The 16,377-nt window shown below is 48.3% G+C and overlaps 6 non-coding genes across 6 annotated transcripts; all 6 read left to right on the top strand.

Moving 5' to 3' along the window:
* Window positions 1-73, top strand: trnak-uuu (transfer RNA lysine (anticodon UUU)). Its single transcript has one exon. It is a non-coding gene; the product is annotated as a tRNA-Lys (tRNA).
* A 4,132-nt stretch (window positions 74-4,205) lies between these two features.
* trnak-uuu (transfer RNA lysine (anticodon UUU)) lies at window positions 4,206-4,278 on the top strand. Its single transcript has one exon. It is a non-coding gene; the product is annotated as a tRNA-Lys (tRNA).
* Window positions 4,279-4,963: 685 nt separating this feature from the next.
* trnak-uuu (transfer RNA lysine (anticodon UUU)) lies at window positions 4,964-5,036 on the top strand. The gene has a single exon. It is a non-coding gene; the product is annotated as a tRNA-Lys (tRNA).
* A 3,225-nt stretch (window positions 5,037-8,261) lies between these two features.
* trnak-uuu (transfer RNA lysine (anticodon UUU)) lies at window positions 8,262-8,334 on the top strand. Its single transcript has one exon. It is a non-coding gene; the product is annotated as a tRNA-Lys (tRNA).
* Window positions 8,335-9,019: 685 nt separating this feature from the next.
* Window positions 9,020-9,092, top strand: trnak-uuu (transfer RNA lysine (anticodon UUU)). Its single transcript has one exon. It is a non-coding gene; the product is annotated as a tRNA-Lys (tRNA).
* Window positions 9,093-12,316: 3,224 nt separating this feature from the next.
* On the top strand, window positions 12,317-12,389 carry trnak-uuu (transfer RNA lysine (anticodon UUU)). The gene has a single exon. It is a non-coding gene; the product is annotated as a tRNA-Lys (tRNA).
* Window positions 12,390-16,377: the final 3,988 nt, after the last annotated feature.

Raw genomic sequence — 16,377 nt, 5'->3', positions numbered from 1 at the left:
GCTCGGATAGCTCAGTCGGTAGAGCATCAGACTTTTAATCTGAGGGTCCAGGGTTCAAGTCCCAGTTCGGGCGATACTTTTAAATCCCAATGATCGATGCTGACGTGCGCTCGTGGAGTCAATCAACTGGGAAGGAGGCCCATCGACCCATTGTGTCTCTGCTGCCCCGCAAACCCCTGTCTGTTCCCAGCAAAATCTGAATTTCATCCAGCCCCAATAAACGAGGCTGTTTCATTCTATTCTGTCCTGCTATCCAATGAAAACTCGTGTTAAGTTCCAATAAAAATTACATTTAAATTTACATTTCAATGCATTTCATTTTGTTTTCTGAATTAATTGTGAATCCTGGCAGGAAATCCGCTGTTTTGCCGCGGATATTGCATATCGACTTTGTATTGAAGTGTAACTGGAGTATTATTTTCATTGACAAAACAAGTATTGTCAGCGCCGATTGCTAACTCCACCGCCGCCTGCAGATTCCCCTCCAAGGAACACGCGCCATATTCACTTGGAACCATATCCCCATTCACTCACTCTTGTTGGGTCCAAACCATGGAGCTTCCTTCCTAACAGCTTTGTGGAGCAACTTCAGATTTGAGAAATCTCCACCGCACCCAGTTAGCAAGAAATGTGCTGAGAGCTTATATTATGGAGTGCTTGTTTATTTGTCATTTGAAGTTGAGGATTTATGGAGGTATGATTGATTTAAAGGAATAGATTTTTCAACACAATTTCAAAAACCAGGCGGTGGCTCTTGGGAACCTTGTGCATCCAGAAGGGTATGCGAAACCACGGATTGGGAGATGTGAAGAAGAGTTGGATGACGTCCGGTTCATGGAGAATTCGGTATCAACAGTGGGCGAGGAGTGCATTGGGATAACGCACTCCATTGAGGGCAGCACGGTAGCACACGTGGATAGCACTGTAGCACAGCGCTAGGGTCCCAGGTTCGATTCCCTGCAGGGTCACTTTCTGTGTGGAGTCTGCACGTTCTCCCCGTGTCTGCGTGGGTTTCCTCCGGGTGCTCCGGTTTCCTCCCACAGTCCAAAGACGTGCAGGTTAGGTGGATTGGCCATGATAAATTGCCCTTAGTGACCAAAAAGGTTAGGAGGGGCTATTGGGTTACGGGGATAGGGTGGAAGTGAGGGCTTAAGTGGGTCGGTGCAGACTTGATGGGCTGAATGGCCTCCTTCTGCACTGTATGTTCTCTGTTCTATGTATAACCAAGTCTACAAATATCAGAGTTCTTGCTGAAGTTTCAACAAGCTGATAGGGTAAAGTACATGAGGTATCGGTCAATGGATATGAGGTAGGAATCGGCGGCCTTTATGATGGCACAGCTCGAATTTTAAAAGCTCCTCTGTTTTATGATATGGGATGTGGGCGTCGCTGGCAATGCCAACATTTATTACCCATTGCTTCTTGCCCTTGAGATGGTGCTGGTCAGTTCCTTCATTAAATCGCAGCAATCGCTGAGGAATGGGCACATTCACAATGTTGCGAGAGAGGGTGTCACAGGATTCTGGCCCAATGACCCTGGAACGACGCCGATATATTTCCAGGTCAGGGTGTGAGTAAATTCACGGGGAAACTTCAGCTGGTCGTGTTCCTGGGAGTCCGCTGCTGACAACCTTACAGCGGTCATGGAGATTTTCTTCTAACATGAGGAGTGAACTTTGACGAGTTCCCGCAGTGAATTTCTTTATGTTGCGGCACTGCGATCATTTTAAATCAATCCATGATTGATGCTGATGTGAAGTCATCGAGGTATGGAATGAAGCCCATCGGCCCATTCTGTCTTTGCTGCCCATTGGGCAGCACGGTAGCATTGTGGATAGCACAATTGCTTCACAGCTCCAGGGTCCCAGGTTCGATTCCGGCTTGGGTCACTGTCTGTGCGGAGTCTGCACATCCTCCCCGTGTGTGCGTGGGTTTCCTCCGGGTGCTCCGGTTTCCTCCCACAGTCCAAAGATGTGTGGGTTGGCCATGATAAATTGCCCTTAGTGTCCAAAATTGCCCTTGGTGTTGGGTGGGGTTACTGGGTTATGGGGCTAGGGTGGAGGTGTTGACCTTGGGTAGGGTGCTCTTTCCAAGAGCCGGTGCAGACTCGATGGGCCGAATGGCCTCCTTCTGCACTGTAAATTCTATGATCAAACCCCTGTCTGTTCCAATCCCATTTTCCAACATAAACTCCGCGCCTTCAACAGATGGAATCCGACAGAAGGTGAGTGGGAGAGTGGCTCGTGTTGGCGAATTGAATCCAACCGGGAGAGAAGTTACGGGAGACACAGGAGGTAAATGGGGATATTCTCCCTCAGTGTACCCTGACTGGCGCCGGAATGTGGCGACGAGGGGATTTTCACAGTAACTTCATTGCAGTGTTAATTTAAGTCTACTTCTGACACTAATAAAGATTATTATCAATTATTATTACAAGCCATACAGACTCTCACTTCAGGAAATCGATAACAAACGTAATTTTAACAGCAGAATTTGACACCTTTGCAGGCTTGACGCTGTTTTGAAACGTCAGTTCATCATGTTTTTGATTGATATTGATATTCAGTTGAATTGACAAGCAGAATCTTTCTATAATTAGCTTTACTATGCAAATTAATCGTTTCCTCCATTGATGCAAGTTCTGTCAACAAAGAATGTGCCTCACGGTGCCGAGGTCCCAGGTTCGATCCCGGCTATGGGTCACTGTCCGTGTGGAGTTTGCACATTCTCCCCGTGTCTGCGTGAGTCTCACCCCCCACAACTTGGCTATAAGTTTCTGTTACCCCTATCTCAGAACAGCGACCACGATACCACACAACCCTGCCATGGCAATCTCTGCAAGACATGCCAGATCATCGACATGGATACCACCATTACACGTGAGAACACCATCCACCAGGTACGCGGTACATACTCGTGCGACTCGGCCAACGTTGTCTACCTCATACGCTGCAGGAAAGGATGTCCCGAAGCGTGGTACATTGGCGAGACCTTGCAGACACTGCGACAACGAATGAACGGACATCGCGCGACAATCATCAGGCAGGAATGTTCCCTTCCAGTCGGGGAACACTTCAGCAGTCAAGGGCATTCAGCCTCTGATCTCCGGGTAAGCGGCCTTCAGGACCCGCGACAACGCAGAATCGCCGAGCAGAAACTTATAGCCAAGTTCCGCACACATGAGTGCGGCCTCAACCGGGACCTGGGATTCATGTCGCATTACATTCACCCCCCACCATCTGGCCTGGACTTGTGAAATCCTACCAACTGTCCTGGCTTGAGACAATTCACACCTCTTTAACCTGGGGTTACCGCTATCTCTGGATCTGTAAACACTTAATTACCTGCAAATGCTCGCATTCTAAGCATTGTCTGGCATCTTTGAATCTGTCTGTATATATGTTTCTGGGACAGACCTCTTCATTCACCTGAGGAAGGAGCAGCGCTCCGAAAGCTAGTGTTTGAAACAAACCTGTTGGACTTTAACCTGGTGTTGTAAGACTTCTTACTGTGCACAACATAAGCAAAGCAGAGGTCGGGGTTAGATAGAGTAAAATGCCCTCTGCGTTGCCCAGCGATTTTTAATTTGAGACTTTTTTTCAAACGCAGAACAGAACTCAAATCTCATAGGATCCCAGAGTGGGTTCGGAACTCTTGTTTGTTTTATTTTGCTCATTTCCTTCATGAGCCATGGGTGTCCCATCCCCTAGGCCATTTCAAAAGAAGGGCCAGCCACTTGCCGAGGGTTTGGAGTCACATGAAGGCCAGACCAGATCTGGATGGCAGATTTCCTCTCCTAAATGGAATTAATGAAACAGATGGGGTTTTAGTTTTAAAACAATAGACTTTAACTCGAGTTATTTTTTATTCAATTCAAATTTGTGTTTGGAAAGATTCCCTCCACAAGCCACCGCCTTCTTCCCTGATAGCGCAAGTGTTGCATTCACTTTAGATGAGCAATTCGCTCGGTATTATCAATTTTTGCTCCCAATCAGAAAAGAGGAAAGTGGGTTTGATGGGAGCTGATGGAAGTGGAAAGCTTCGGCATTGGTAAGCGCGATCGTGAAGCAAGTTAGGACGGGAGGGTTGGGGGCCAGGATGTGTGTGGCAGACTTGGACGGTTGCAGAATGAAAATGCAGAATTTGAACGATGCAATATTCCCTGCCATCCACCAAAGATCGCTGCGCTCGCCACATTTGCAAGAGCCCGGATAGCTCAGTCGGTAGAGCATCAGACTTTTAATCTGAGGGTCCAGGGTTCAAGTCCCTGTTCGGGCGATACTTTTAAGTCTCAATGATTGATGCTGACGTGAACTCGTCGAGTTAATCTGCTGGGAAAGAGGCCCATCGGCCCATTGTGTCTCTACTGCCCATCAAACCCCTGTCTGTTCCTACACAAGGTCCGTCACCATTGCACACCTCGGCGGTATGCAGTCGTTAGCAGTTTCAAATTCCTTGGGGTACACAGCTCCAAAAATCTGTCCTGGTCCACTCACGTCGCCGCTACCACTAAGAAAGCACAACAGCGCCTATACTTCCTCAGGAAACTAAGGAAATTCGGCATGTCCACATTAACTCTCGCTATAGAAAGCATCCTATCTGGCTGCATCACGGCCTGGTATGGCAACTGCTCGGCCCAGGACCGCAAGAAACTTCAGAGAGCCGTGAACATCGCCCAGTTCATCACACAAACCTGCCTCCCGTCCATTGACTCCATCTACACCTCCTGCTGTCTGTGAAAAGCGGGCAGCATAATCAAAGACCCCTCCCACACGCTTACTCACTTTTCCAACTTCTTCCATCGGGCAGGATGCTTCCACATCCTTCCTATAATGAGGCGACCAGAATTGCACGCAATACTCCAAATGCGGCCGCACCAGAGTGTTGTACAGCTGCAACATGACCTCATGGCTCCTAAACTCAATCCCTCTACCAATGGTGGCTATAGGCAACACTTCCCAGAGCCTGGATAGCTCAGTGGGTAGAGCATCAGACTTTTAATCTGAGGGTCCAAGGTTCAAGTCCCTGTTTGGGCGATACTTTTAAATCCCAATGATCGATGCCGACGTGCGCTCGTGGAGTCAATCAACTGGGAAGGAGGCCCATCGGCCCATTGTGTCTCTGCTGCCCCGCAAACCCCTGTCTGTTCCCAGCAAAATCTGAATTTCATCCAGCCCCAATAAACGAGGCTGTTTCATTCTATTCTGTCCTGCTATCCAATGAAAACTCGTGTTAGGTTCCAATAAAAATTACATTTCAATACATTTCATTTTGTTTTCTGAATTAACTGTGAATCGTGGCAGGAAATCCGCTGTTTTGCCGTGGATATTGCATATCGACTTTGTATTGAAGTGTAACTGGAGTATTATTTTCATTGACAAAACAAGTATTGTCAGCGCCGATTGCTAACTCTGCCGCCGCCTGCAGATTCCCCTCCAAGGAACACGCGCCATATTCACTTGGAACCATTTCCCCATTCACTCACTCTTGTTGGGTCCAAACCATGGAGCTTCCTTCCTAACAGCTTTGTGGAGCAACTTCAGATTTGAGAAATCTCCACCGCACCCAGTTAGCAAGAAATTTGCTGAGAGCTTATATTATGGAGCGCTTGTTTATTTGTCATTTGAAGTTGAGGATTTATGGAGGTATGATTGATTTAAAGGAATAGATTTTTCAACACTATTTCAAAAACCAGGCAGTGGCTCTTGGGAACCTTGTGCATCCAGAAGGGTATGCGAGACCACGGATTGGGAGATGTGAAGAAGAGTTGGATGACATCCGGTTCATGGAGAATTCGGTATCAACAGTGGGCGAGGAGTGCATTGGGATAACGCAATCCATTGAGGGCAGCACGGTAGCACAAGTGGCTAGCACTGTAGCACAGCGCTAGGGTCCCAGGTTCGATTCCGGCTTGGGTCACTGTCTGTGCAGAGTCTGCACATCCTCCCCGTGTGTGCGTGGGTTTCCTCCGGGTGCTCCGGTTTCCTCCCACAGTCCAAAGATGTGCAGGTTGGGTGGGTTGGCTACGATAAATTGCCCTTAGTGTCCAAAATTGCCCTTGGTGTTGGGTGGGGTTACTGGGTTATGGGGATAGGGTGGAGGTGTTGACCATGGGTAGGGTGCTCTTTCCAAGAGCCGGTGCAGACTCGATGGGCCGAATGGCCTCCTTCTGCACTGTAAATTCTATGATCAAACCCCTGTCTGTTCCAATCCAACTTTCCAACATAAACTCCGCGCCTTCAACAGATGGAATCCGACGGAAGATGAGTGGGAGAGTGGCTCGTGTTGGCGAATTGAATCCAACCGGGAGAGAAGTTGCGGGAGACACAGGAGGTAAATGGGGATATTCTCCCTCAGTGTACCCTGACTGGCGCCGGAATGTGGCGACGAGGGGATTTTCACAGTAACTTCATTGCAGTGTTAATTTAAGTCTACTTCTGACACTAATAAAGATTATTATCAATTATTATTACAAGCCATACAGACTCTCACTTCAGGAAATCGATAATAAACGTAATTTTAACAGCAGAATTTGACACCTTTGCAGGCTTGACGCTGTTTTGAAACGTCAGTTCATCATGTTTTTGCTTGATATTGATATTCAGTTGAATTGACAAGCAGAATCTTTCTATAATTAGCTTTACTATGCAAATTAATCGTTTCCTCCATTGATGCAAGTTCTGTCAACAAAGAATGTTCCTCACGGCGCCGAGGTCCCAGGTTCGATCCCGGCTCTGGGTCACTGTCCGTGTGGAGTTTGCACATTCTCCCCATGTCTGCGTGAGTCTCACCCCCCACAACTTGGCGAGAAGTTTCTGTTACCCCTATCTCAGAACAGCGACCACGACACCACACAACCCTGCCATGGCAATCTCTGCAAGACGTGCCAGATCATCGACATGGATACCACCATTACCCGTGAGAACACCACCCACCAGGTACGCGGTACATACTCGTGCGACTCGGCCAACGTTGTCTACCTCATACGCTGCAGGAAAGGATGTCCCGAAGCGTGGTACATTGGCGAGACCATGCAGACGCTGCGACAACGAATGAACGGACATCGCGCAACAATCACCAGGCAGGAATGTTCCCTTCCAGTCGGGGAACACTTCAGCAGTCAAGGGCATTCAGCCTCTGATCTCCGGGTAAGCGTTCTCCAAGGCGGCCTTCAGGACGCGCGACAACGCAGAATCGCCGAGCAGAAACTTATAGCCAAGTTCCGCACACATGAGTGCGGCCTCAACCGGGACCTGGGATTCATGTCGCATTACATTCACCCCCCACCATCTGGCCTGGACTTGCGAAATCCTACCAACTGTCCTGGCTTGAGACAGCTGGCTTCACACCTCTTTAACCTGGGGTTACCGCTATCTCTGGATCTGTAAACACTTAATTACCTGCAAATGCTCGCATCCTAAGCATTGTCTTGCATCTTTGAATTTGTCTGTATGTATGTTTCTGGAACACATCTCTTCATTCACCTGAGGAAGGAGCAGCGCTCCGAAAGCTAGTGTTTGAAACAAACCTGTTGGACTTTAACCTGGTGTTGTAAGACTTCTTACTGTGCACAACATAAGCAAAGCAGAGGTCGGGGTTAGATAGAGTAAAATGCCCTCTGCGTTGCCCAGCGATTTTTAATTTGAGACTTTTTTTCAAACGCAGAACAGAACTCAAATCTCATAGGATCCCAGAGTGGGTTCTGAATTCTTGTTTGTTTTATTTTGCTCATTTCCTTCATGAGCCATGGGTGTCCCATCCCATAGGCCATTTCAAAAGAAGGGCCAGCCACTTGCCGAGGATTTGGAGTCACATGAAGGCCAGACCAGAACTGGATGGCAGATTTCCTCTCCTAAATGGAATTAATGAAACAGATGGGGTTTTAGTTTTAAAACAATAGACTTTAACTCAAGTTATTTTTTATTCAATTCAAATTTGTGTTTGGAAAGATTCCCTCCACAAGCCACCGCCTTCTTCCCTGATAGCGCAAGTGTTGCATTCACTTTAGATGAGCAATCCGCTCGGTATTATCAATTTTTGCTCCCAATCAGAAAAGAGGAAAGTGGGTTTGATGGGAGCTGATGGAAGTGGAAAGCTTCGGCATTGGTAAGAGCGATCGTGAAGCAAGTTAGGACGGGAGGGTTGGGGGCCAGGATGTGTGTGGCAGACTCGGACGGCTGCAGAATGAAAATGCAGAATTTGAACGATGCAATATTCCCTGCCATCCACCAAAGATCGCTGCGCTCGCCACATTTGCAAGAGCCCGGATAGCTCAGTCGGTAGAGCATCAGACTTTTAATCTGAGGGTCCAGGGTTCAAGTCCCTGTTCGGGCGATACTTTTAAGTCTCAATGATTGATGCTGACGTGAACTCGTCGAGTTAATCTGCTGGGAAAGAGGCCCATCGGCCCATTGTGTCTCTACTGCCCATCAAACCCCTGTCTGTTCCTACACAAGGTCCGTCACCATTGCACACCTCGGCGGTATGCAGTCGTTAGCAGTTTCAAATTCCTTGGGGTACACAGCTCCAAAAATCTGTCCTGGTCCACTCACGTCGCCGCTACCACTAAGAAAGCACAACAGCGCCTATACTTCCTCAGGAAACTAAGGAAATTCGGCATGTCCACATTAACTCTCGCTATAGAAAGCATCCTATCTGGCTGCATCACGGCCTGGTATGGCAACTGCTCGGCCCAGGACCGCAAGAAACTTCAGAGAGCCGTGAACACCGCCCAGTCCATCACACGAACCTGCCTCCCGTCCATTGACTCCATCTACACCTCCTGCTGTCTGTGAAAAGTGGGCAGCATAATCAAAGACCACTCCCACACGCTTACTCACTTTTCCAACTTCTTCCATCGGGCAGGATGCTTCCACATCCTTCCTATAATGCGGCGACCAGAATTGCACGCAATACTCCAAATGCGGCCGCACCAGAGTGTTGTACAGCTGCAACATGACCTCATGGCTCCTAAACTCAATCCCTCTACCAATGGTGGCTCTAGGGAACATTTCCCAGAGCCTGGATAGCTCAGTGGGTAGAGCATCAGACTTTTAATCTGAGGGTCCAGGGTTCAAGTCCCTGTTTGGGCAATACTTTTAAATCCCAATGATCGATGCCGACGTGCGCTCGTGGAGTCAATCAACTGGGAAGGAGGCCCATCGGCCCATTGTGTCTCTGCTGCCCCGCAAACCCCTGTCTGTTCCCAGCAAAATCTGAATTTCATCCAGCCCCAATAAACGAGGCTGTTTCATTCTATTCTGTCCTGCTATCCAATGAAAACTCGTGTTAGGTTCCAATAAAAATTACATTTCAATACATTTCATTTTGTTTTCTGAATTAACTGTGAATCGTGGCAGGAAATCCGCTGTTTTGCCGTGGATATTGCATATCGACTTTGTATTGAAGTGTAACTGGAGTATTATTTTCATTGACAAAACAAGTATTGTCAGCGCCGATTGCTAACTCCACCGCCGCCTGCAGATTCCCCTCCAAGGAACACGCGCCATATTCACTTGGAACCATTTCCCCATTCACTCACTCTTGTTGGGTCCAAACCATGGAGCTTCCTTCCTAACAGCTTTGTGGAGCAACTTCAGATTTGAGAAATCTCCACCGCACCCAGTTAGCAAGAAATTTGCTGAGAGCTTATATTATGGAGTGATTGTTTATTTGTCATTTGAAGTTGAGGATTTATGGAGGTATGATTGATTTAAAGGAATAGATTTTTCAACACAATTTCAAAAACCAGGCAGTGGCTCTTGGGAACCTTGTGCATCCAGAAGGGTATGCGAGACCACGGATTGGGAGATGTGAAGAAGAGTTGGATAACATCCGGTTCATGGAGAATTCGGTATCAACAGTGGGCGAGGAGTGCATTGGGATAACGCAATCCATTGAGGGCAGCACGGTAGCACAAGTGGCTAGCACTGTAGCACAGCGCTAGGGTCCCAGGTTCGATTCCGGCTTGGGTCACTGTCTGTGCAGAGTCTGCACATCCTCCCCGTGTGTGCGTGGGTTTCCTCCGGGTGCTCCGGTTTCCTCCCACAGTCCAAAGATGTGCAGGTTGGGTGGGTTGGCTACGATAAATAGCCTTTAGTGTCCAAAATTGCCCTTGGTGTTGGGTGGGGTTACTGGGTTATGGGGATAGGGTGGAGGTGTTGACCATGGGTAGGGTGCTCTTTCCAAGAGCCGGTGCAGACTCGATGGGCCGAATGGCCTCCTTCTGTACTGTAAATTCTATGATCAAACCCCTGTCTGTTCCAATCCAATTTTCCAACATAAACTCCGCGCCTTCAACAGATGGAATCCGACGGAAGATGAGTGGGAGAGTGGCTCGTGTTGGCGAATTGAATCCAACCGGGAGAGAAGTTGCGGGAGACACAGGAGGTAAATGGGGATATTCTCCCTCAGTGTATCCTGACTGGCGCCGGAATGTGGCGACGAGGGGATTTTCACAGTAACTTCATTGCAGTGTTAATTTAAGTCTACTTCTGACACTAATAAAGATTATTATCAATTATTATTACAAGCCATACAGACTCTCACTTCAGGAAATCGATAACAAACGTAATTTTAACAGCAGAATTTGACACCTTTGCAGGCTTGACGCTGTTTTGAAACGTCAGTTCATCATGTTTTTGCTTGATATCGATATTCAGTTGAATTGACAAGCAGAATCTTTCTATAATTAGCTTTACTATGCAAATTAATCGTTTCCTCCATTGATGCAAGTTCTGTCAACAAAGAATGTTCCTCACGGCGCCGAGGTCCCAGGTTCGATCCCGGCTCTGGGTCACTGTCCGTGTGGAGTTTGCACATTCTCCCCGTGTCTGCGTGAGTCTCACCCCCCACAACTTGGCTATAAGTTTCTGTTACCCCTATCTCAGAACAGCGACCACGACACCACACAACCCTGCCATGGCAATCTCTGCAAGACGTGCCAGATCATCGACATGGATACCACCATTACCCGTGAGAACACCACCCACCAGGTACGCGGTACATACTCGTGCGACTCGGCCAACGTTGTCTACCTCATACGCTGCAGGAAAGGATGTCCCGAAGCGTGGTACATTGGCGAGACCATGCAGACGCTGCGACAACGAATGAACGGACATCGCGCAACAATCACCAGGCAGGAATGTTCCCTTCCAGTCGGGGAACACTTCAGCAGTCAAGGGCATTCAGCCTCTGATCTCCGGGTAAGCGTTCTCCAAGGCGGCCTTCAGGACGCGCGACAACACAGAATCGCCGAGCAGAAACTTATAGCCAAGTTCCGCACACATGAGTGCGGCCTCAACCGGGACCTGGGATTCATGTCGCATTACATTCACCCCCCACCATCTGGCCTGGACTTGCGAAATCCTACCAACTGTCCTGGCTTGAGACAGCTGGCTTCACACCTCTTTAACCTGGGGTTACCGCTATCTCTGGATCTGTAAACACTTAATTACCTGCAAATGCTCGCATCCTAAGCATTGTCTTGCATCTTTGAATTTGTCTGTATGTATGTTTCTGGAACACATCTCTTCATTCACCTGAGGAAGGAGCAGGGCTCCGAAAGCTAGTGTTTGAAACAAACCTGTTGGACTTTAACCTGGTGTTGTAAGACTTCTTACTGTGCACAACATAAGCAAAGCAGAGGTCGGGGTTAGATAGAGTAAAATGCCCTCTGCGTTGCCCAGCGATTTTTAATTTTAGACTTTTTTTCAAACGAAGAACAGAACTCAAATCTCATAGGATCCCAGAGTGGGTTCTGAACTCTTGTTTGTTTTATTTTGCTCATTTCCTTCATGAGCCATGGGTGTCCCATCCCCTAGGCCATTTCAAAAGAAGGGCCAGCCACTTGCCGAGGGTTTGGAGTCACATGAAGGCCAGACCAGATCTGGATGGCAGATTTCCTCTCCTAAATGGAATTAATGAAACAGATGGGGTTTTAGTTTTAAAACAATAGACTTTAACTCGAGTTATTTTTTATTCAATTCAAATTTGTGTTTGGAAAGATTCCCTCCACAAGCCACCGCCTTCTTCCCTGATAGCGCAAGTGTTGCATTCACTTTAGATGAGCAATTCGCTCGGTATTATCAATTTTTGCTCCCAATCAGAAAAGAGGAAAGTGGGTTTGATGGGAGCTGATGGAAGTGGAAAGCTTCGGCATTGGTAAGAGCGATCGTGAAGCAAGTTAGGACGGGAGGGTTGGGGCCAGGATGTGTGTGGCAGACTCGGACGGCTGCAGAATGAAAATGCAGAATTTGAACGATGCAATATTCCCTGCCATCCACCAAAGATTGCTGCGTTCGCCACATTTGCAAGAGCCTGGATAGCTCAGTCGGTAGAGCATCAGACTTTTAATCTGAGGGTCCAGGGTTCAAGTCCCTGTTCGGGCGATACTTTTAAGTCTCAATGATTGATGCTGACGTGAACTCGTCGAGTTAATCTGCTGGGAAAGAGGCCCATCGGCCCATTGTGTCTCTGCTGCCCATCAAACCCCTGTCTGTTCCTACACAAGGTCCGTCACCATTGCACACCTCGGCGGTATGCAGTGGTTAGCAGTTTCAAATTCCTTGGGGTACACAGCTCCAAAAATCTGTCCTGGTCCACTCACGTCGCCGCTACCACTGAGAAAGCACAACAGCGCCTATACTTCCTCAGGAAACTAAGGAAATTCGGCATGTCCACATTAACTCTCGCTATAGAAAGCATCCTATCTGGCTGCATCACGGCCTGGTATGGCAACTGCTCGGCCCAGGACCGCAAGAAACTTCAGAGAGTCGTGAACACTGCCCAGTCCATCACACGAACCTGCCTCCCATCCATTGACTCCATCTACACCTCCCGCTGCCTGGGGAAAGCGGGCAGCATAATCAAAGATCCCTCCCACCCGGCTTACTCACTCTTCCAACTTCTTCCATCGGGCAGGAGATACAGAAGTCTGAGAACACGCACGAACAGACTCAAAAACAGCTTCTTCCCCGCTGTTACCAGACTCCAAAATGACCCTCTTATGGACTGACCTCATTAACACTACCCCTGTATGCTTCATCCGATGCCGGTGCTGATGTAGTTACATTGTATATGTTGTGTTGCCCTATTATGTATTTTCTTTTATTTCCTTTTCTTCCCATGTACTTAATGATCTGTTGCGCTGCTCGCAGAAAAATACTTTTCACTGTACCTCGGTACACGTGACAATAAATCAAATCAAATCATCTAAACTCTATGATGAATAATATCATCATTGAAAGGAGAAATTCTTGCTCATCGCTTTTCGATTGATAATCAACAATCTTGATTAGTGTCACAAGTAGGCTTACAATAACACTGCAACGAGGTTACTGTGAAAAGCCCCTAGTCGCCACAATCCGGCGCCTGTTCGGGTACACAGAGGGAGAATTTAGAATGCCCAATTCACCAAACAAGCACATCTTTGGACTTGTGGGAGGAAACCGGAGCACCCGGAGGAAACCCACGCAGACACGGGGAGAACGTGCAGACTCCGCACAGACAGTGACCCAAGCCGGGAAATTGAGCCTGGCACCCTGGAGCTGTGAAGCAACAGTGCTAACCATGATACAAGAAATATTTATGATATTCTGATATTGTTTGAATTTTCTGCTGATTATGAATTTTAAGGCGTGTTGAATGTGAATTCCCACATGTTCAGAATTTGAATTTCGTCCAGCCTCAATAAACCAGGCTACTTTGATCTGTCATTTCCTGCTTTCCAATTAAAACTTATTGTTATGTTGCAATAAATTCCCATCACATTTATATTTAAATACATTTCACTTTGTTTTCTGAATCCATGGTGAATCCTGGCAGTATATCCGATGTTTTGCAACATAGTTTATAACGACTTTGTGTTGAAGGGAGTATTATTTTCATTGACAAAACATTATTGTCAGTACCGATTGATAACCTAGTTTCCCCTCCAAGGAACACGTGCCATTTTCATTTGGAATCATGGGCGTCATTCTCCGACCTCCCAGCCGGGTCGGAGAATCGCCGGGGGCTGCCGTGAATCCCGCCCCCGCCGGTTGCCGAAGTCTCCGGTACCGGATATTCGGCGGGGGCGGGAATCGGGCCGCGCCGGTTGGCGGGCCCCCCCCCGCTTGATTCTCCGGCACGTATGGGCCGAAGTCCCGCCGATAAATTGCCTGTCCCGCCGGCGTGGATTAAACCACCTTTTGAACAGCGGGACAAGGCGGCGCGGGCGGGCTCCGGGGTCCTGGGGGGGGGGGCGCGAGGTGATCTGGCCCCGGGGGGTGCCCCCACGGTGGCCTGGCCCGCGATCAGGGCCCACCGATCCGCGGGCGGGCCTGTGCCGTGGGGGCACTCTTTCCCTTCCGCCTCCGCCGCGGTCTCCACCATGGCAGAGGCGGAAGAGACTCCCTCCACTGCGCATGCGTGGGAAACTGTCAGCGGCCGCTGACACTCCCGCGCATGTGCCGCCCGGGGATGTCATTTCCGCGCCAGCTGGCGGGGCAACAAAGGCCGTTTCCGCCAGCTGGCGGGGCGGAAGTTCCTCCGGCGTCGGCCTAGCCCCTCAATGTTGGGGCTCGGCCCCCAAAGATGCGGAGCATTCCGCGCCTTTGGGGCGCCGCGATGCCCGTCTGATTGGTGCCGTTTTGGGCGGCAGTCGGCGGATATCGCGCCGTTTCGGGAGAATTTCGCCCCATATCTCCATTCACTCAGTCTTGTTGGGACCAATTCATGGAGCTTCCTTCCAAACAGCTTTGTGGGTGCACCTGCACCACATGGACTGCAAGATTCAGAAATCCACACCACACCCAGTTTCATGGGAATTTAATTGGAGCTTATATTATGGAGCGCTTGTTTATTTGTCATCTGAAATTGCGGATTTATCGGAGTGTGATGGATTTAAAGAACTCACCCCTATAATGCCCAAGAAATCTTCTTTCGATGTTCTCATATAAAGGAATTAGACAGAGAATGGCTGTTGATGTGGTGAAGGCTAATGGGTGTTTAGAAAAGGAGAGAATCGCGATTAACAGATCGGACCCCCATAGAACCAAATACAGAACGTGAGTGAGAAATTGGCGAATGGAAACCGGTTGGTGGGAAAGTTGGGGCAGGGACAGGATGCAAAGGGGGAATTTGAGATGGGAAAGGATCACGAGATAAAGAGCAATAGTTGGGAAATTTCGAAATATATTTGTTGGTGAACAAAGTAGTGGACCTTTGGGTAAATAATGGTTAAGAAAATGAACATTTAATAACTCACAAGTAAGGATCATGATGCACGCTTCTTAAATGTTGCCAACTCCTTGTCCAATAGCAGCAATGATCCCACTGGGGCTCGAACCCAGGACCGGCTGCGTGTAAAACAGACGTGATAAGCACTACACCACGGAACCAGCTGGTGGCACCCCCAGCTGTTTACATGACTGGAGTTGGTGGCAGCATTCTTCGCTCCAGAAACTTTGCAAGGCATCCATTTAGTGGGATTTGCTCAGCTGTCAACGCCTGACTTGTTATATATGTTGGAGTTTCCCATTGATTCGCATTCAGCTGACTGTTCCCAACTTTTTTGCTTTGGGTCAGACAAATTCCAGAAAAAAGAGGCCAAGTGAAAGAGCATTTAAACGTTACGGCGGGGATGTAAGAACATAGAACATAGAACATTACAGCACAGTACAGGCCCTTCGGCCCTCGATGTTGTGCCGACCTGTGAAACCACTCTAAAGCCCATCTACTCTATTCCCTTATCGTCCATATGTCTATCCAATGACCATTTGAATGCCCTTCGTGTTGGCGAGTCCACTACAGTTGCAGGCAGGGCATTCCACGCCCTTACTACTCTCTGAGTAAAGAACCTACCTCTGACATCTGTCCTATATCTATCTCCCCTCAATTTAAAGCTATGTCCCCTCGTGCTAGACATCACCATCCGAGGAAAAAGGCTCTCACTGTCCACCCTATCCAATCCTCTGATCATCTTGTATGCCTCAATTAAGTCACCTCTTAACCTTCTTCTCTCTAACGAAAACAGCCTCAAGTCCCTCAGCCTTTCCTCATAAGATCTTCCCTCCATACCAGGCAACAACCTGGTAAATCTCCTCTGCACCCTTTCCAATGCTTCCACATCCTTCCTATAATGCGGCGACCAGAATTGCACGCAATACTCCGAATGCGGCCGCACCAGAGTGTTGTATAGCTGCAACATGACCTCATGGCTCCTAAACTCAATCCCTCTACCAATAAAAGCTAACACACCGTACGCCTTCTTAACAACCTGTGTTGGACACAGCAAAGCTTGAGCAGAATGTTGAGTAATTGAGAGTCAGGAGTGAGCGTCTCAAACCCAACTGGGAATGATTGTCTGACTGAACAGGGAAATACCAAATTTAATCA

The sequence above is a fragment of the Scyliorhinus torazame genome, chromosome 4 (assembly GCF_047496885.1).
Source record: "Scyliorhinus torazame isolate Kashiwa2021f chromosome 4, sScyTor2.1, whole genome shotgun sequence".
NCBI classification, from domain to species: Eukaryota; Metazoa; Chordata; class Chondrichthyes; order Carcharhiniformes; family Scyliorhinidae; genus Scyliorhinus; species Scyliorhinus torazame.
Note: the sequence above shows the minus strand (reverse complement) of the source record. Positions and strands in the feature narration are given on the sequence as shown.